Here is a 20,537-nt window from a genome sequence, read left to right as displayed (position 1 = left end):
ACAAATTAACTTAATAGCATCTCTAAATGGCTGAGGAATTCCAACAAAACCTACCTTATTTGGACCCTTTCGGACCTACCTAAAACCTTACGCTCTAATAAAGTTAAAAAAGCAACACTAATTGAAACACAAATAACCAATAAAAGAAAATTCAAAATAAATATAAATAAATCATAAAGTATCAATACTACTTGTAGAAAAAATGTACGTAAATGAATTCTAAACTCAACACATTAATCTGTCAAAATAGTAAATAAATTAATATTAATCAATATAACAAAAAATATTTTAACCATATGGTCCTTTCGTACTAATATGGATTAATAATCTTAGGATAGAAACCGACCTGGCTCACGCCGTTCTGAACTCAGATCATGTAAGAATTTAAAGGTCGAACAGACCTAATCATTGGGCTCCTGCACCCAAAATTTTTCTTAATCCAACATCGAGGTCGCAATCTGCTTTGTCGATATGAGCTCTCAAAAACAATTACGCTGTTATCCCTAAGGTAACTTAATCTTATGATCATAAATTATGGATCACAATAACAAACATAAATAAATGATATAATAACGAAGAGTTTATCTATTCCTCATGTCACCCCAACAAAACATCATCATTAAATATAGAAAGACAAACAAAAAACTATATAAAAGTAAAATGTCAAGCTCTATAGGGTCTTCTCGTCCTAAAGAAGAATTTAAGCCTTTTGACTCAAAATTTAAATTCAAAAATTTATTAAGAGACAGTTGATTTCTCGTCAAGCCATTCATTCCATCACTAATTAAGAGACTAATGATTATTCTACCTTTGCACGGTCAAAATACCGCGGCTCTTTAAAAATACGCTCAGTGAGCAGGCCAGACCTCAAAGTATTAACAAGAGGACATGTTTTTGATAAACAGGCAGAAATCAATTTTGCCTAGTTCCTTATAATAAGTTCACAAGGTAAAAATTTTATACAAATAAATATACTAATTCTATTATTATTACAAAAAATTAAATATTAAATTAATAATCATAATAGAAAACCTAAAATATTTATAAAATCAAAATAAAAAATAATGAACTAAGACGTAATTCTAAGGATAGCTGGTTTAAAGCTAACTATTATATTTCTATAAAATAAATTATAGGTTATTAACTTTAAAGCTTATCCCTTAAAGAATAAATAAGTTAATATTTTTACTTAAAAAATTAAATAAAAACAAATAACTTTAAAAAATTAAATTTTTTCTTAAGAAACTAGATATCTTGGGAAACGATTAACATCTCATATCTACAAATATTTTAATAATAATTATGATACATTAACTATAAATTATTTATAAATCAACGCAAATCGAGACAAGTAAAATAAATACTAAACTTTTGATAAACCCTGATACAAAAGGTACAATAAATAAAATCTACTTAAAAATATTTAAAATAATATTTAATAAAACACTTACATTACCAATACACTATAATTTAAAATATCAAATCTATAAAATATACTAAGACAAAATCCAATAAAATTATTTATATTAAATAATTAACTAAACAAAAAATAAATATAATAAAATAAATAATCAAGATATCCTGATTTGCACAGAAAAATTTTCAGTGTAAATGAAACACTTTACTAATAAGTTATACCTTGAAACTCTTCCTAGATACACTTTCCAGTTCATCTACTATGTTACGACTTATCTCATCTAAATTGAAGCTACTTTAAAATAATAGATAATCAAGCTGCACCTTGACCTGAAATGTTTTATAATTATAAATCTTGAGAATTATAACTCTAAAAAGATTCTCTGATAACGGAGATATACAAACAAATAAATTAAGTAGAGTAAATCGTCTATTATCAATAACGGGGTAGGTTCCTCTGAATGGAATGAGATACAGCCTAATTCTTTGGGTTTAAAGACCTTAACTAATAGTACCCTGGTAAATATAATTAACATTTAAAACAATAGGGTATCTAATCCTAGTTTATTATTTAATTTTCACAGATTCATAAAAAGGGCCACAAATAAATTTTAACATTTCACCTTACAAATTTATATTTCAACCCTAATAGTATAAACAACTGTTTTAACCAATAATATTCACTTGTATCAATCGTATAACCGCGACTGCTGGCACGAATTATGCCGATACTAAATCAATTGCTAAATCCAAAATCACTTGATAATTAAATCAAAATACTGCAAAAAGAACATTTACTCTAACAAAACTTACATATAATACAAAGAAAAAGTGAATAAACAAGCAAGAATAAAACTTTTATGAATAAAAAATATGAAATTTTTAAATTTATTAAATCAAGAAAAAATTAAAGATTCAAATATTTAAAGAAAAAAAAGAAAAACACCACAAACATTTACAAAAAAAAAGAAACACACCCCCGTATTACCACAACAACTTCTCTATTATATATAATTAAAGATTAATATGGAACATGTATAGCACTAAATGTATTATATTCTTTCTTATTTAATCTTTCTTTTCACTAATAAATGAAGAAAGATTAAATAATATAATAAATATATTTTATACAATTATGCAATTTAATATAATATGTTATTAATATTCATTCCTTTTTTTATATTAAGTTAATTTATGTATTTATTAGTTAAATAATATAATAATGAATAGTTTATATTAATTATATAATTATAATTAATAAAATTATCTATATTAATTATAATATTTTATATTTAAAATTAATAATTTTATTTATTATATCCAATTATAATAATATTAAATATTAAATTACATATTATTATATATATTATATTATAATAACCTATTTTAAGCTAAAAACATAAGTAGCTATAATCTTAGGTAAATAAATGTATTACAATAATCTATTAATAATAATATAATAAACTTATAATTTTTTAAATTTAGTTAAATGTAATATATTAATATAAAGTATATATATATATATATATATATATATATATATATATATATACTGCAAAAAGAACATTTACTCTAACAAAACTTACATATAATACAAAGAAAAAGTGAATAAACATATATATATATATATATATATATATATATATATATATATATATATATATATATATATATATATATATATATATTGAAAGAATAAAAAAGAGCAGGATAAATTAATCCTAATTAAACAAAATAATACATAAAAGAATTTCAAAAAAACTTTTTATTTATAAATTAAATAAATGAATTGCCTGATTAAAGGGTTACCTTGATAGGGTAAATAAATTAAATAAAATTACCTTCATTAAAATTACATAAGATTAAACAACCTCATTCAGTATCAAAAACTAACGTGCATCGTACACCTTAATGTAAAAAGGTAAGCTAAACAAGCTAATGGGTTCATACCCCACTTATAGAGGTATCAACCCTCTCCTTTTTAATTACCAACAACTCTACAATACTTCTCTTCCTATCAACATTAATGATAGGAACGATCCTGTCCATTTCATCAAATTCCTGATTTGCGGTTTGAATAGGACTTGAGATCAACTTACTTTCATTTATTCCGCTCCTAACAAGAAATAAAAATATAATAATAATCGAATCATCAATTAAATATTTTATTGTCCAAGCAATAGCATCGACAATACTATTATTTTCAATTTTGCTGATTCAAATAAAATATCCCATGGGATGGGAAACAGAATTTATCCCATCAATAATAATTAGATCTAGATTATTATTAAAGATTGGAGCTGCACCTTTCCATTTCTGATTTCCAGAAGTCATAGGAGCCTCAAGATGAAATAATTGTTTAACATTAATAACATGACAAAAAATCGCCCCAATAATGGTCTTATCCTATTGTATTCAATTAAGAACTTTCATTTGAACAATTATTATCTTAAGAATTATTATTGGGGCAATAGGAGGTTTAAATCAAACATCCCTACGACAACTTTTAGCATATTCATCAATTAGACACCTAGGTTGAATAATTAGATCATTAACACTCAGAGAAAACATCTGAGAACTAAACTTCATTATTTACTCATTATTAAGATTAATTATAGTTTTATTATTTAAGCAAATAAATTTATTTTTCATAAATCAAATTTATTCAGCCAGAAATATAAAAACCGAAATTAAATTCATAATATTTTTATCTTTACTATCTTTAGGTGGCCTACCACCATTCCTTGGATTCTTACCAAAATGAATTGTAATACAATCGTTAATAGAAAACAATATAACAACTATTATAACTATTATAGTCGTATTAACTACAATTACACTCTACTATTATATACGTATTAGATTCTCAGCTCTAATTATATCTTACACAGAAAGTTCGTGATCTATAAAGATAAAGTCCCAAAAATCAAGAATTATTCTTCCTATAACAGTAATAATTTCAACAATAGGATTGATTTCAACATCAACCTTAATTTCATTATACTAAGGACTTAAGTTAATCAAACTAATAACCTTCAAAGTTATAATTAAAAGAATAATGTTTTAGGCCTTAGTAAAATTTTACACCTCTAGAATTGCATTCTAGAATCATAATTGAATATAAGACCTAAATATGGTAAGAGAGAAAACATCTCATAAGTAGATTTACAGTCTACCACATAAAATTCAGCCATCTTACCACAAAAATGATTATTTTCAACAAACCATAAGGACATTGGTACTTTATACTTCCTGTTTGGAGCATGAGCAGGAATAGTAGGAACATCAATAAGAATACTTATTCGTGCTGAACTTGGTCAACCCGGATCTCTAATTGGGGATGACCAGATTTATAATGTTATTATTACAGCTCACGCAGTCGTAATAATTTTATTTATAGTAATACCTATTATAATTGGTGGATTTGGTAATTGACTTGTTCCACTAATAATTGGTGCACCAGAAATAGCATTTCCACGAATAAATAATATAAGTTTTTGATTACTACCACCTTCACTAACCCTTCTTCTTACATCTTCTATAGTAGATAATGGTGCTGGTACAGGATGAACAGTTTACCCTCTTCTAGCAGGAGCTATTGCACACGGGGGTGCATCTGTAGATCTAGCTATTTTTTCATTACACTTAGCAGGTGTATTCTATTCTTGGTGCAGTGAATTTCATTACAACAGCAATTAATATACGATCAGAAAGTATAACTTTACATCAAACACCTTTATTTGTATGATCTGTAGCTATTACAGCATTACTTCTCCTTCTTTCACTTCCAGTTTTAGCAGGAGCTATTACTATATCATTAACAGACCGAAATTTAAATAGATCATTCTTTGACCCTGCAGGAGGGTGTGACCCAATTCTATATCAACATCTATTTTGATTCTTTGGACACCCAGAAGTTTATATTTTAATTCTACCGGGGTTTGGAATTATTTCACACATTGTATGTCAAGAAAGAGGAAAAATTGAATCATTTGGAACATTAGGTATGATTTATACTATACTATCAATTGGACTAATAGGATTTATTGTATGAGCACATCATATATTTACAGTAGGAATGGATGTTGACACACGAGCATATTTTACATCAGCAACAATAATTATTGCTGTACCTACAGGAATTAAGGTATTTAGATGATTAGCTACATTATATGGAACTAAATTCAAGTTCAATCCACCATTATTATGAGCTCTAGGATTTATTTTCCTATTTACAATTGGTGGATTAACGGTATTAGTATTAGCAAATTCATCACTTGATATTGTATTACATGATACATATTATGTAGTAGCCCACTTTCATTATGTATTATCTATAGGAGCAGTATTTGCAATTATAGGAGGTGTTATTCAATGATATCCACTATTTACAGGATTAACTATAAATAATACATGATTAAAAATCCAATTTACAATTATATTCATTGGAGTAAACTTAACATTCTTTCCCCAACACTTCTTAGGATTTGCAGGAATACCTCGACGATACTCAGACTACCCAGACGCATATACATCATGAAATGTAGTATCAAGAATTGGGTCTACAATTTCTATTGAAGGAATTATTATATTCATTGTAATTATATGAGAAAGAATGGTTACAAACCGAGCAATTATATTTAGAGCTAACATAAGAAGATCAACAGAATGACTACAAAATAACCCTCCTGCAGAACATAGTTACTCAGAATTACCATTAATCTCTAGATTCTAATATGGCAGATTAGTGCAGTAGATTTAAGCTCTACACATAAAGGTTTGACCTTTTATTAGAAGATATTCATAATGGCAACATGATCAAATTTATCTCTTCAAGGTGGAGCTTCACCATTAATGGAGCAACTATCATTCTTTCATGATCATACTATGGTTGTATTATTATTAATTACAGTAATTGTAGGTTATGCCTTAAGTTATATATTATTTATTGCCTATACTAACCGTAATATACTCCATGGACACTTAACTGAAACAATCTGAACAGCTTTACCAGCAATTACATTAATTTTTATTGCCCTTCCATCATTATGACTATTATATTTACTTGATGATTCAGTAGATGCAATAATTACAATTAAAAAAATTGGATGACAATGATATTGAAGATATGAATATTCAGACTTTATAGACGTAGAATTTGACACTTACATAACACCAGAACAAGACTTAGAAAATGATGGATTTCGACTGCTAGATGTAGATAACCGAACAATCCTACCAATAAATACAGAAGTACGAGTATTAACAAGAGCATCAGATGTTCTACACTCATGAGCAGTTCCTGCATTAGAGGTTAAAATTGATGCAACGCCAGGTCGGTTAAATCAAGGAACATTCACAATAAATCTACCTGGATTATTCTTTGGACAATGCTCAGAAATCTGTGGAGCAAACCACAGATTTATACCAATTGTAATTGAAAGAACTTCAGTAAATTTATTTATTAAGTGATTATCTAAGATAATTTAAGGAGTTAGTTAAAATAAATAACATTAGAGTACAATCTAAAGCAATTAAACAAGATTAGTACACCTTGAATTTCATCAGATGACTGAAAGTAAGTAATGGTCTCTTTAACCAAATAATAGTAAATTAACGACTACTTCTGATGAGGAAATTATATCCAAATCCCTCAAATATCCCCTCTTATATGTTTCTCACTATTCATTATATTTTCAGCTACATTAATCTTGTTTAATCAAATAAACTTCTTCTCATTTAAGCCTAACCTTATTAAAAGAGCAGAAAAAGGAACAATCGAAATAAAAAACTTAAATTGAAAATGATAACAAATTTATTCTCAACATTTGACCCATCAACTAACATCTTTAATTTATCATTAAATTGAACTAGAACATTTCTAGGACTATTATTAATCCCATCACTATTTTGACTTACACCATCACGAATTAACATTATATGAAATAAACTAAATTTAACCTTACATAATGAATTTAAAACACTACTTGGACCAAAATCATTTAATGGAACAACATTCATTTTCATCTCAATTTTTAATATAATATTATTTAACAATTTTATAGGATTATTCCCTTATATTTTTACTAGAACAAGACATTTAGCATTAACATTTGCAATTTCCCTACCTATATGACTAAGATTTATATTATTTGGATGAATTAATCATACTAATCATATATTTCACACCTTGTACCACAAGGTACACCGCCTGCATTAATATCATTTATAGTACTAATTGAAACAATTAGTAATGTCATTCGACCAGGTACATTAGCAGTACGGTTAGCAGCAAATATAATAGCAGGACACTTATTATTAACCTTATTAGGAAACACAGGACCATCTATAGCAATAAACTTAATCTCATTACTAATTATTGGACAAATACTTCTATTAATTCTAGAATCAGCAGTAGCAATAATTCAAGCCTATGTTTTCTCAATTTTAAGAACTCTATATTCTAGAGAAGTATATTAAACCTATGTTAACAACTCACTCAAACCACCCATTCCACTTAGTAGACTATAGACCTTGACCACTAACAGGTGCAATTGGAGCAATAGTCCTAGTATCAGGACTAGCAAAATGATTCCACCTATTTAACATTAACTTATTCATAATTGGATTTGGAATTACCCTACTAACCATAATTCAATGTTTACGAGATGTAGTCCGAGAAGGAACATAACAAGGATTACATACAGGATTTGTATCAATTGGATTACGATGAGGAATAATTTTATTTATTGCATCAGAGGTATTATTTTTCGTTTCTTTTTTTGAGCATTCTTTAGAAGAAGATTAGCACCAACAATTGAACTAGGAATATTATGACCTCCAATAGGAATTCAACCCTTCAACCCTATACAAATTCTATTACTTAATACAGCTATTCTTTTAGCATCAGGAGTAACAGTAACATGAGCACATCATAGTTTAATAGAATCTAATCATACTCAATCACTACAAGGATTATTCTTCACAGTGTTATTAGGACTATACTTTACAATACTTCAAGCATATGAATATTGAGAAGCACCTTTTACCATTGCAGATGCAGTTTATGGATCAACATTCTTTGTTGCAACAGGATTCCATGGTTTACACGTAATTATTGGGACAATCTTTTTATCAACATGTCTACTTCGACACTCAATAAATCAATTCTCATCAAGACACCACTTTGGATTTGAAGCAGCAGCATGATACTGACACTTCGTAGATGTAGTATGATTATTCTTATATATCTCTATTTATTGATGAGGTAGATAATTTTTTTTCTACTATAAATAGTACATTTGACTTCCAATCAGAAAGCTTGATATAAATCAAGAAAAACAATTCTAATTTTATCTACAAGAGTTTTCATTAGATATATTATTCCAATAACTGTTATAATCCTGGCAACAACATTATCAAAAAAATTAATTAATGATCGAGAAAAAAGATCACCATTTGAATGTGGGTATGATCCAAAAAGATCAGCATGAATACCATTCTCACTACGATTCTTCCTAATCGCAGTAATCTTTTTAATTTTTGATGTAGAAATTGCACTAATTCTACCAATTGTAATTATTTTTAAAACATCAGACATTATAATCTGAACAGTATCAACAATATTTTTTATTCTAGTACTACTAGGTGGATTATACCATGAATGAAATCAAGGAGCATTACAATGAGCAGAATAAAGGGTTGTAGTTAAACATAACATTTGGGTTGCATTCAAAAAGTATTGATATTATCAATCAACCTTAAATAGAATAAGAAGCGAAATATTGCAGTCAGTTTCGACCTGGAAGATTGGTATGTACTACCCTTATTCTTATTAATTGAAGCCAAAAAGAGGTGTATTACTGTTAATAATATAATTGAACTATAATAGTTCCAATTAAGGAAATGTAAAGCCAATATGAAAGCTGCTAACTTTTTATATTAGCGGTTAAACTCCGTTAACATTTCTAAAATTTATATAGTTTAAATAAAACATTACATTTTCACTGTAAAAATAATATATCTATATTTATAAATACCTAAAAGTAAAAATACTTCCTTAACATCTTCAGTGTCACGCTCTAATTATAAGCTATTTAAGTAAACAAAAATAATATTACCAAAATAAATATTCAAAAAATAAAAGTTAAAAGATAAATCTTGAAATTAGAATCATATCAACCTTGAATATAACCAATTAAATAAATAAATAATCTATATAATCCTTGACCACCAAGTAATTCACCTCAACCATAATCAAATGACTTAGATGAATAATAACCTATTTTTAAAGGAATATATCTAATAAAATTAGTTGAAAGAAAAGGTATAAATCATATAGAACCGGCAAATCTGACAAAAGAAAGTATACTTAAAGAAAATAAATTATGAGAAAAATCAAAATTAGAAATAAGATAACCTAAATAAGCACCTAAAATAACAACTGTAATAGTTAAAAACTTTAAATAATAAGGTAAAGCAATCACATGAGGAATAGGAAAAATTAATCAAGATAAAAGACTACCACCAAAAACAGCAACAAACAATAGACCAATTATTCCAAACGAAATAGAATAACCCTTATCATCAAAAGAAAATCTAGAATAAAAATTATTATCACCAGATATTGAATAATAAAACAAACGAAAAGAATAAGAAGCATTTAAACCAGTAGAAAAAAAATAAAGAAAAAATTAAACAATTAATTCATCTAAAACAAACCATCTCAAGAATTAAATCCTTTGAATAAAATCCAGCTAAAAAAGGTATACCACACAAAGATAAACTAGAAACATTAAAACAAACTGAAGTTAAAGGTATGAAATTAACAATTGATCCTATAAAACGAATATCCTGAGAATCCTTTAAATTATGAATTATTGAACCTGCACATATAAATAATAATGCCTTAAATAAAGCATGAGCCAATAAATGAAAATATGCAAGCTTTGGATAAGCCATAGCTAAAATTCTTATTATTAAACCAAGTTGTCTTAAAGTAGAAAGAGCAATAATCTTCTTCAAATCAAATTCAAAATTAGCGCCCAATCCAGCCATAAATATAGTTATACAACCAATTAAAAGTAAAAATCAAGCACAATTATAAGTATCTAATATTGGTCTAAAACGAATTAATAAATAAACACCAGCAGTAACAACAGTAGAAGAATGAACTAAAGCAGGGGTAGGAGCTGCTATAGCAGCAGGAAGTCATGAAGAAAAAGGAATTTGAGCTCTCTTAGTTACAGCTGCTAAAACAATTAATATAGTAACGAGCTTTATTTCAAAAGAATTAGAAATAAAATCATAATAATAAATATAATTTCAACCACCAAAATTTAACATTCATGCAATAGAAATCAAAATAGCAACATCACCAATACGATTAGAAAGTGCAGTTAATATACCCGCACTATAAGATTTTACATTTTGATAATAAATAACTAAACAATAAGAAACTAAACCTAAACCATCACAACCTAATAAAATTCTAATTAAATTAGGGCTAATAATTAAAAAACCTATAGAAAGAATAAATATTAAAACAATAATAATAAAATGATTTATATTCTTTTCACCAGACATATAATCCTCTCTATAATAAATAACCAAAGAAGAAATATATATAACAAAAGACATAAAAATAAGAGATATTCAATCCAAAATTAAAGTTATAACAACTATAGAACCATTTAAATTGAAAAGCTCTCACTCAACAAAAACTCTATAATCAATTATTAAATAATAATTACCTAAAATAAAAATTATAGTTCTCGAAAAAAACAAAGAAAAAAAACTCAAAGAACAAATAGAAAATAAATTCACGGCCTAAGATGAAAAAATCCATATCATTGATTCCACAAAACAAAATTTTTAATTAAAATACTTAAGCAAACTAAACAAAGAAATATTCACCCTTTAAACAGAGAATATTTAAAGGGAATCAATGCAAAAGTAAAAGATGATATTCACGAAAATAACCAAGAGAACAAGTATAAACACCAGAATAATAATTACCATGCTGAGAATAAGAATATATATACAAAGTATAAACAGCTCTAAAAAAAGATAAAAAAATCAAAGCAAAGAATCTAAAAGAAGATCAAGATAGAATTCTATTTAATAATCTAGTCTCACCTACCAAATTTAAAGAAGGAGGAGCAGCCATCTTTGATGATCTTAAAAGAAATCATCATAAGGCCATTCTTGGTATCAAATTAATTATACCCTTGTTAATTAATAATCTTCATCTACCTAAACGTTCATAAATAATATTAGATAAACAAAATAAACCAGAAGATCATAAACCATGACCGACCATTAGAGAAAGAGAACCTACACAACCTCACCAATTCATAGTCATCAATCCACCGATAACCATTCTTATATGAGCAACAGACGAATATGCAATTAAAGACTTTAAATCAACCTGACTAAAACAAATAAATCTTACAATAACACCTCCAGACAAACCTAAAGATAATCAAAAATAATTAAACTTTAAACCTAAATAAGAAATAACCTTTATAACACAAAAATACCATAACCACCTAACTTCAATAAAACACCAGCAAGAATCATTCTACCTGAAATGGGGGCCTCTACATGGGCCTTAGGAAGTCATAAATGGACCAAAAATATAGGTATCTTAACTAAAAAAGCCAAAATTATAAACACATAAAACATAAAATAATAAGAACCAAAATCAACTAATAAAGGAAAATATAATGTATTAGAAAAATCATAAACCTTAAATAAGATTAATAATAAAGGCAATCTAGCAACCAAAGTATAAAAAATTAAATAAACACCAGCCTGCAAACGCTCAGGCTGATAACCCCAACCCAAAATTAAAAGTAAAGTAGGAACTAATCTAACCTAAAAAAAATATAAAAAGAAAGAAGACTTAATCTAGCAAATGAACAGTAAAGCATAATTATTAAAATTAAAACCATAAAAACAAAAAAATTAGAATGATATGAACTTAAATAAACTGAACCTCTAGCAGTGATTATTAAAGAACAAATCCAAAAACTAAGCAAAATTAAACTAAAAGAAAAATAATCAATACCAAAATAATATCTAATTATATTCAAATCAGCATATGAATAAACACAAATTATAAACACTAAACTTGACAGAAACATTAAAGAAAAAACCAACCATCAACAATTATTTAATAAACAAAGAGGGATCAAAAAAATAGTTATAAATAAATACTTTAACATAAAGATAAACCAAAAGAATTAAAAAAATCATTACCATGAGAACGAATTATTGAAACTAAAATAGAAAGACCTAAAGCACCCTCACAAACAGTAAAAACGAAAAAAATTACAGGAAAAAAATATACACAATCAAACTGAATAAGAAAAACAATAACTAATATAAACAAAGAAAGAACAATATATTCTAATCTCAAAAGAACCATTAATAAATGTTTACGTTTAGAAGAAAAAACATAAACACCAGCAAAATAAATCAATAAAGAAGTAAAAATAGAGAATATAAACATTAGTTTTAATAGTTTAAAAAAAACGCCGGTCTTGTAAACCGGAAATAAGTCAAGCCCCCACTTTTAAAACTTCAGAGGTGGAAAAGCTTCCTTCATCGGTCCCCAAAACCGATGTTTTAAATAAACTAACCCATGAAATGATCAAAATAATAATTATATCATTATCAAATGTAATTAATATTAATTTTATTAAATTAAGACACCCAATATCAATAATGCTTTTTATTATCCTCCAAAACTTCCTAGTTGGATTAATAACAGGAACAATAATAGAAAGATATTGATTATCATATATTTTATTTTTAACATTTCTTGGTGGTATATTAGTATTATTTATTTATATTACAAGAATTGCATCAAACGAAATATTTCAGCCTAAATCAGTTACTATAATTATTACATTAACAATGTGAGTATTTATCATATCAACATTAATTGTTGTTGTTGTTGTCCTCAGTCCTGAGACTGGTTTGATGCAGCTCTCCATGCTACTCTATCCTGTGCAAGCTGCTTCATCTCCCAGTACCTACTGCAACCTACATCCTTCTGAATCTGCTTAGTGTACTCATCTCTCGGTCTCCCTCTACGATTTTTACCCTCCACGCTGCCCTCCAATGCTAAATTTGTGATCCCTTGATGCCTCAAAACATGTCCTACCAACCGATCCCTTCTTCTAGTCAAGTTGTGCCACAAACTTCTCTTCTCCCCAATCCTATTCAATACCTCCTCATTAGTTACGTGCTCTATCCACCTTATCTTCAGTATTCTTCTGTAGCACCACATTTCGAAAGCTTCTATTCTCTTCTTGTCCAAACTAGTTATCGTCCATGTTTCACTTCCATACATGGCTACACTCCAAACAAATACTTTCAGAAACGACTTCCTGATACATTAATCTATATTCGATGTTAACAAATTTCTCTTCTTCAGAAACGCTTTCCTTGCCATTGCCAGTCTACATTTTATATCCTCTCTACTTCGACCATCATCAGTTATTTTACTTCCTAAATAGCAAAACTCCTTTACTACTTTAAGTGTCTCATTTCCTAGTCTAATTCCCTCAGCATCACCCGATTTAATTTGACTACATTCCATTATCCTCGTTTTGCTTTTGTTAATGTTCATCTTATATCCTCCTTTCAAGACACTGTCCATTCCGTTCAACTGCTCTTCCAAGTCCTTTGCCGTCTCTGACAGAATTACAATGTCATCGGCGAACCTCAAAGTTTTTACTTCGTCTCCATGAATTTTAATACCTACTCCAAATTTTTCTTTTGTTTCCTTTACTGCTTGCTCAATATACAGATTGAATAACATCGGGGAGAGGCTACAACCCTGTCTCACTCCTTTCCCAACCACTGCTTCCCTTTCATGCCCCTCGACTCTTATGACTGCCATCTGGTTTCTGTACCAATTATAAATAGCCTTTCGCTCCCTGTATTTTACCCCTGCCACCTTTAGAATTTGAAAAAGAGTATTCCAGTCAACATTGTCAAAAGCTTTCTCTAAGTCTACAAATGCTAGAAACGTAGGTTTGCCTTTTCTTAATCTTTCTTCTAAGATAAGTCGTAAGGTCAATATTGCCTCACGTGTTCCAACATTTCGACGGAATCCAAACTGATCCTCCCCGAGGTCTGCATCTACCAGTTTTTCCATTCGTCTGTAAAGAATTCGCGTTAGTATTTTGCAGCTGTGGCTTATTAAACTGATAGTTCGGTAATTTTCACATCTGTCAGCACCTGCTTCCTTTGGGATTGGAATTATTATATTCTTCTTGAAGTCTGAGGGTATTTCACCTGTCTCATACATCTTGCTCACCAGCTGGTAGAGTTTTGTCATGACTGGCTCTCCCAAGGCCGTAAGTAGTTCTAATGGAATGTTGTCTACTCCGGGGGCCTTGTTTCGACTCAGGTCTTTCAGTGCTCTGTCAAACCCTTCACGCAGTATCATATCTCCCATTTCGTCTTCATCTACATCCTCTTCCATTTCCATAATATTGTCCTCAAGTACATCGCCCTTGTATAAACCTTCTATATACTCCTTCCACCTTTCTGCCTTCCCTTCTTTGCTTAGAACTGGGCTGCCATCTGAGCTCTTGATATTCATACATGTGGTTCTCCTTTCTCCAAAGGTCTCTTTAATTTTCCTGTAGGCAGTATCTATCTTACCCCTAGTGAGATAAGCTTCTACATCCTTACATTTGTCCTCTAGCCATCCCTTTTCAGCCATTTTGCACTTCCTGTCGATCTCATTTTTGAGACGTTTGTATTCCTTTTTGCCTGCTTCATTTACTGCATTTTTATATTTTCTCCTTTCATCAATTAAATTCAATATTTCTTCTGTTACCCAAGGATTTCTAGCACCCCTCGTCTTTGTACCTACTTTATCCTCTGCTGCCTTCACTACCACATCCCTCAGAGCTACCCATTCTTCTTCTACTGTATTTCTTTCCCCTATTCCTGTCAATTGTTCCCTTATGCTCTCTCTGAAACTCTGTACAACCTCTGGTTCTTTCAGTTTATCCAGGTCCCATCTCCTCAATTTCCCACATTTTTGCAGTTTCTTCAGTTTTAATCTACCAACATTAATTATTCTAGATATATAAATATTTATAGACTTTTCCAAAAACACCGAAACTATAAATATTGATAATTCAATCAATTATCAAGAAATAACAATATCTTTAGAAATATTATATAACAGACCAACATTCATTATTACAATAATAATAATAATTTATTTATTTTTAGCACTACTAGCAGTTGTTAAAATCACTAATATTAATCAGGGACCTATTCGTAAAATAAGATAAATTACTAATGAATAAACCCTTACAATTAAGACATCCTTAATTAAAATTATTAATAACTCTTTAATTGACTTACCTGCCCCAACAAATATTTCATTTTGATGAAATTTTGGATCCCTATTAGGGTTATGTTTGGTAATTCAAATCGTAACTGGACTATTTTTAGCTATACATTATACATCAAATATTGAAATAGCATTCAGTAGTGTAGTACACATCTGCCGAGACGAAAATAATGGTTGAATTATCCGAACCTTACATGCAAATGGATCATCTATATTTTTTATTTGTATTTACTTACATGAGGGGACGGGGAATTTACTACGGATCTTATATATGTATATATACATACCTGAATAATTGGTACAGTGATTTAATTTTTAGTTATAGCAAATGCATTTATAGGGTATGTCTTACCCTGAGGCCAAATATCTTTTTGAGGTGCAACAGTAATTACTAATTTATTATCAGCAATCCCATACTTAGGAACAGATTTAGTCCAATGAGTATGAGGAGGATTCGCTGTTGATAATGCAACATTATATCGATTCTTCACATTCCATTTTGTATTACCATTTATTATTGCTGCTATAGCGGCAATTCATTTATTTTTTCTTCACCAAACAGGATCTAATAATCCTCTTGGACTAAATGGAGATATTGAAAAAATTCCATTCCATCCATCCTTTACCTTTAAGGATTCTATTACATTTGTATTAATAACATCATTATTAATTATACTATGTTTAATCAATCCTTACCTATTAGGAGATCCAGACAACTTTGTACCTGCCAACCCATTAGTAACACCAGTTCACATTCAACCAGAGTGATATTTCTTATTTGCATATGCAATTTTACGATCAATTCCTAATAAGCTAGGAGGTGTTATTGCATTATTTTTATCAATTAGAATCTTAATAATCTTACCATTTTATAATCAAACACCATTCCGAGGCATTCAATTTTACCCTATTAATCAAATTTTATTCTGAATTATAGTAATTGTTGTATGCTTACTAACGTGAATTGGTAAATGACCTGTTGAAGAACCTTATATTGTAACAGGTCAAATCTTAACAATTAACTACTTCTCATACTTCTTAATTAATGTCCATGTCGCAAACGCATGAGATAATTTAATTAAGGAATAAAAAGTTAATTAGCTTAGGAAAAGCATATGTTTTGAAAACATAAAATTAGAAGTTTAACTCTTCTATTAACTTTTCTCAAAAAATTTCACTAAACAAATGAGATAAATAAAATCTTTAAACCAACAAAGAAAATAAAAAAATTTAAAGATAAAGGTAAAAAACTTATTCAAGCTAAGTACATTAATTTATCATAACGAAACCGTGGTAGTGTTCCACAAACCCAAATAAAACCAAAAGATATAATAGCAAGCTTAATAAAAAATATAAAAGAATAAAAATCACCGCCTAAAAAAATTAAAGCCAATAATATTCTTATGAAAACAATTGTAGTATATTCAGCTAAAAAAATTAAAGTAAAACCACCCGCACCATATTCAATATTAAATCCTGAAACTAACTCAGATTCCCCTTCAGCAAAATCAAAAGGAGTACGATTAGTTTCAGCTAAACAAGAAGCAAAACAAGCTAAAGCTAAAGGAAAAGAAATAATAATAAACCAACAATAAAGCTGATAGTTTATAAAATCAAACATATTAAAACTACCAATTAAAATAATTAAAGATAATAAAATTAAAGCTAAACTAACTTCATAAGAAATTGTTTGAGCAACAGAACGAAGAGAACCTAATAATGAATAATTTGAATTAGAAGATCAACCAGCAATCATAACAGTATAAACACTTAATCTAGTACAACATAAAAAAAATAAAAATCCATAAGAAAAAGAACACATATAAGTTAAATAAGGAAAAATTACTCAAACGGCTACAGAAATCATTAAATTAAAAACAGGGGAAAAATAATAAAGTAGGTAATTAGATATAATAGGAATTGGCTGCTCCTTACAAATTAACTTAATAGCATCTCTAAATGGCTGAGGAATTCCAACAAAACCTACCTTATTTGGACCCTGTCGAATCTGGATATAACCTAAAACCTTACCCTCTAATAAAGTTAAAAAGGCAACACTAATTAAAACACAAATAACCAATAAAAGAAAATTCAAAATAAATATAAATAAATCATAAAGTATCAATACTATTTGTAGAAAAAATCTACATAAATGAATTCTAAATTCAACACATTAATCTGTCAAAATAGTAAATAAATTAATTTTAATCAATATAACAAAAAATATTTTAACCATTTGGTCCTTTCGTACTAATATGGATTAATAATCTTAGGATAGAAACCGACCTGGCTCACGCCGGTCTGAACTCAGATCATGTAAGAATTTAAAGGTCGAACAGACCAAATCATTGGGCTCCTGCACCCAAAATTTTTCTTAATCCAACATCGAGGTCGCAATCTGCTTTGTCGATATGAGCTCTCAAAAACAATTACGCTGTTATCCCTAAGGTAACTTAATCTTATGATCATAAATTATGGATCAAAATAACAAACATAAATAAATGATATAATAATGAAGAGTTTATCTATTCTTCATGGCACCCCAACAAAACATCATCATTAAATATAGAACGACAAACAAAAAACTATATAAAAGTAAAATGTCAAGCTCTATAGGGTCTTCTCGTCCTAAAGAAGAATTTAAGCCTTTTGACTCAAAAGTTAAATTCAAAAATTTATTAAGAGACAGTTGATTTCTCGTCAAGCCATTCATTCCAGCCACTAATTAAGAGACTAATGATTATGCTACCTTTGCACAGTCAAAATACCGCGGCTCTTTAAAAATACGCTCAGTGAGCAGGCCAGACCTCAAAGTATTAACAAGAGGACATGTTTTAGATAAACAGGCGGAAATCAATTTTGCCTAGTTCCTTATAATAAGTTCTGAAGGTCAAAATTTTATACAAATAAATATACTAATTCTATCATTATTACAAAAATTTTTAAATTAAATTAATAATCTTAATAGAAAACCTAAAATATTTATAAAATCAAAATAAAAAATAGTGAACTAAAACGTAATCTTAATGATAGCTGGTTTAAAGCTTACTATTATATTTCTATAAAATAAATTATAGGTTATTAACTTCAAAGCTTATCCCTTAAAGAAAAAATAAGTTAATATTTTTACTTAAAAAATTAAATAAAAACAAATAACTTTAAAAAATTAAATTTTTTCTTAAGAAACTAGATATCTTGGGAAACGATTAACATCTCGTTTTTATAAATAATTTAATAATAATTATGATACATTAACTATAAATTATTTATAAATCAACCCAAATCGAGACAAGTAAAATAAATACTAAAATTTTGATAAACCCTGATACAAAAGATACAATAAATAAAATCTACTTAAAAAAATTTAAAATAATATTTCATAAAACACTTACATTACAAATACACTATAATTTAAAAAATCAATTCTATAAAATATACTAAGACAAAATCCAATAAAATTATTTATATTAAATAATTAAATAAACAAAAAATAAATATAATAAAATAAATAATCAAGATATCCTGATTTGCACAGAAAAATTTTCAGTGTAAATGAAACACTTTGCTAATAAGTTATACCTTGAAACTCTTCCTAGATACAATTTCCCTGTACATCTACTATGTTACAACTTATCTCATCTAAATTGAAGCTACTTTAAAATAAAATAGAATAATCAATCATGAGAGCGACAGGCGATGTGTACACATCTCAGAGCCAATATCAGTTAAATTAAATAAATTAAATTACTATCAAATCCACCTTCATTAACAGTATTTCACTATCAATTCCGTTATAAACAAAAATCTATTGTAACACACCTCCTCTTAACTATAAGCTGCACCTTGACCTGAAATATTTTATAATTATAAATCTTGAGAATTATAACTCTAAAAAGATTCTCTGATAGCGGAGATATACAAACAAATAAATTAAGTAGAGTAAATCGTGTATTATCAATCACGAGGTAGGTTCCTCTGAATGGAATGAGATACCGCCAAATTCTTTGGGTTTACAGACCTTAACTAATAGTACCCTGGAAAATATAATTAACATTTAAAATAATAGGGTATCTAATCCTAGTTTATTATTTAAATTTCACAGATTCATAAAAAGGGCCACAAATACATTTTAACATTTCACCTTACAAATTTATATTTCAACCCTAATAGTATAAACAACTGTTTTAACCAATAATATTCACTTGTATCAATCGTATAACTGCGGCTGCTGGCACGAATTATGCCGATACTAAATCAATTGCTAAATCCAAAATCACTTGATAATTAAATCAAATTACTGCAAAAAGAACATTTAGTCTAACAAAACTTACATATAATACAAAGAAAAAGTGAATAAACTAGCAAGAATAAAGCTTTTAAGAATAAAAAGTAAGAAATTTTTAAATTTATTAAATCAAGAAAAAATAAAAGATTCAAATATTTAAACAAAAAAAACCACAAACATTAAGAATAAAAAAAGGAACGCACCACCCTATGACCACAACAAATTCTCTATTATATAGAATTAAAGATAAATAGGGAAAATGTATAGCAATAAATGTATTATATTCTTTCTTATTTAATCTTTCTTTTCACTAATAAACAAAGAAAGATTAAATAATATAATAAATATATTTTATACAATTATATAATTTAATATAATTTGTTATTTATATGAATTCTTTTTTATATTAAGTTAATTTATGTACTTATTAGTTAAATAATCTAATTT

General features: G+C 27.9%; 1 long non-coding RNA gene across 1 annotated transcript; it reads right to left on the bottom strand.

Annotated features, from left to right (window-relative positions):
• Nucleotides 1-250: 250 nt before the first annotated feature.
• On the bottom strand, nucleotides 251-19,247 carry LOC126365802 (uncharacterized). Its single transcript, XR_007566262.1, has 2 exons — nucleotides 18,613-19,247; nucleotides 251-866 (listed from the first exon to the last, which is right to left on the bottom strand). It is a non-coding gene; the product is annotated as an uncharacterized LOC126365802 (long non-coding RNA).
• Between the last annotated feature and the right edge of the window lie 1,290 nt (nucleotides 19,248-20,537).

The sequence above is a fragment of the Schistocerca gregaria genome, chromosome 4 (genome assembly GCF_023897955.1).
Source record: "Schistocerca gregaria isolate iqSchGreg1 chromosome 4, iqSchGreg1.2, whole genome shotgun sequence".
NCBI lineage: Eukaryota > Metazoa > Arthropoda > Insecta > Orthoptera > Acrididae > Schistocerca > Schistocerca gregaria.
Note: the sequence above shows the minus strand (reverse complement) of the source record. Positions and strands in the feature narration are given on the sequence as shown.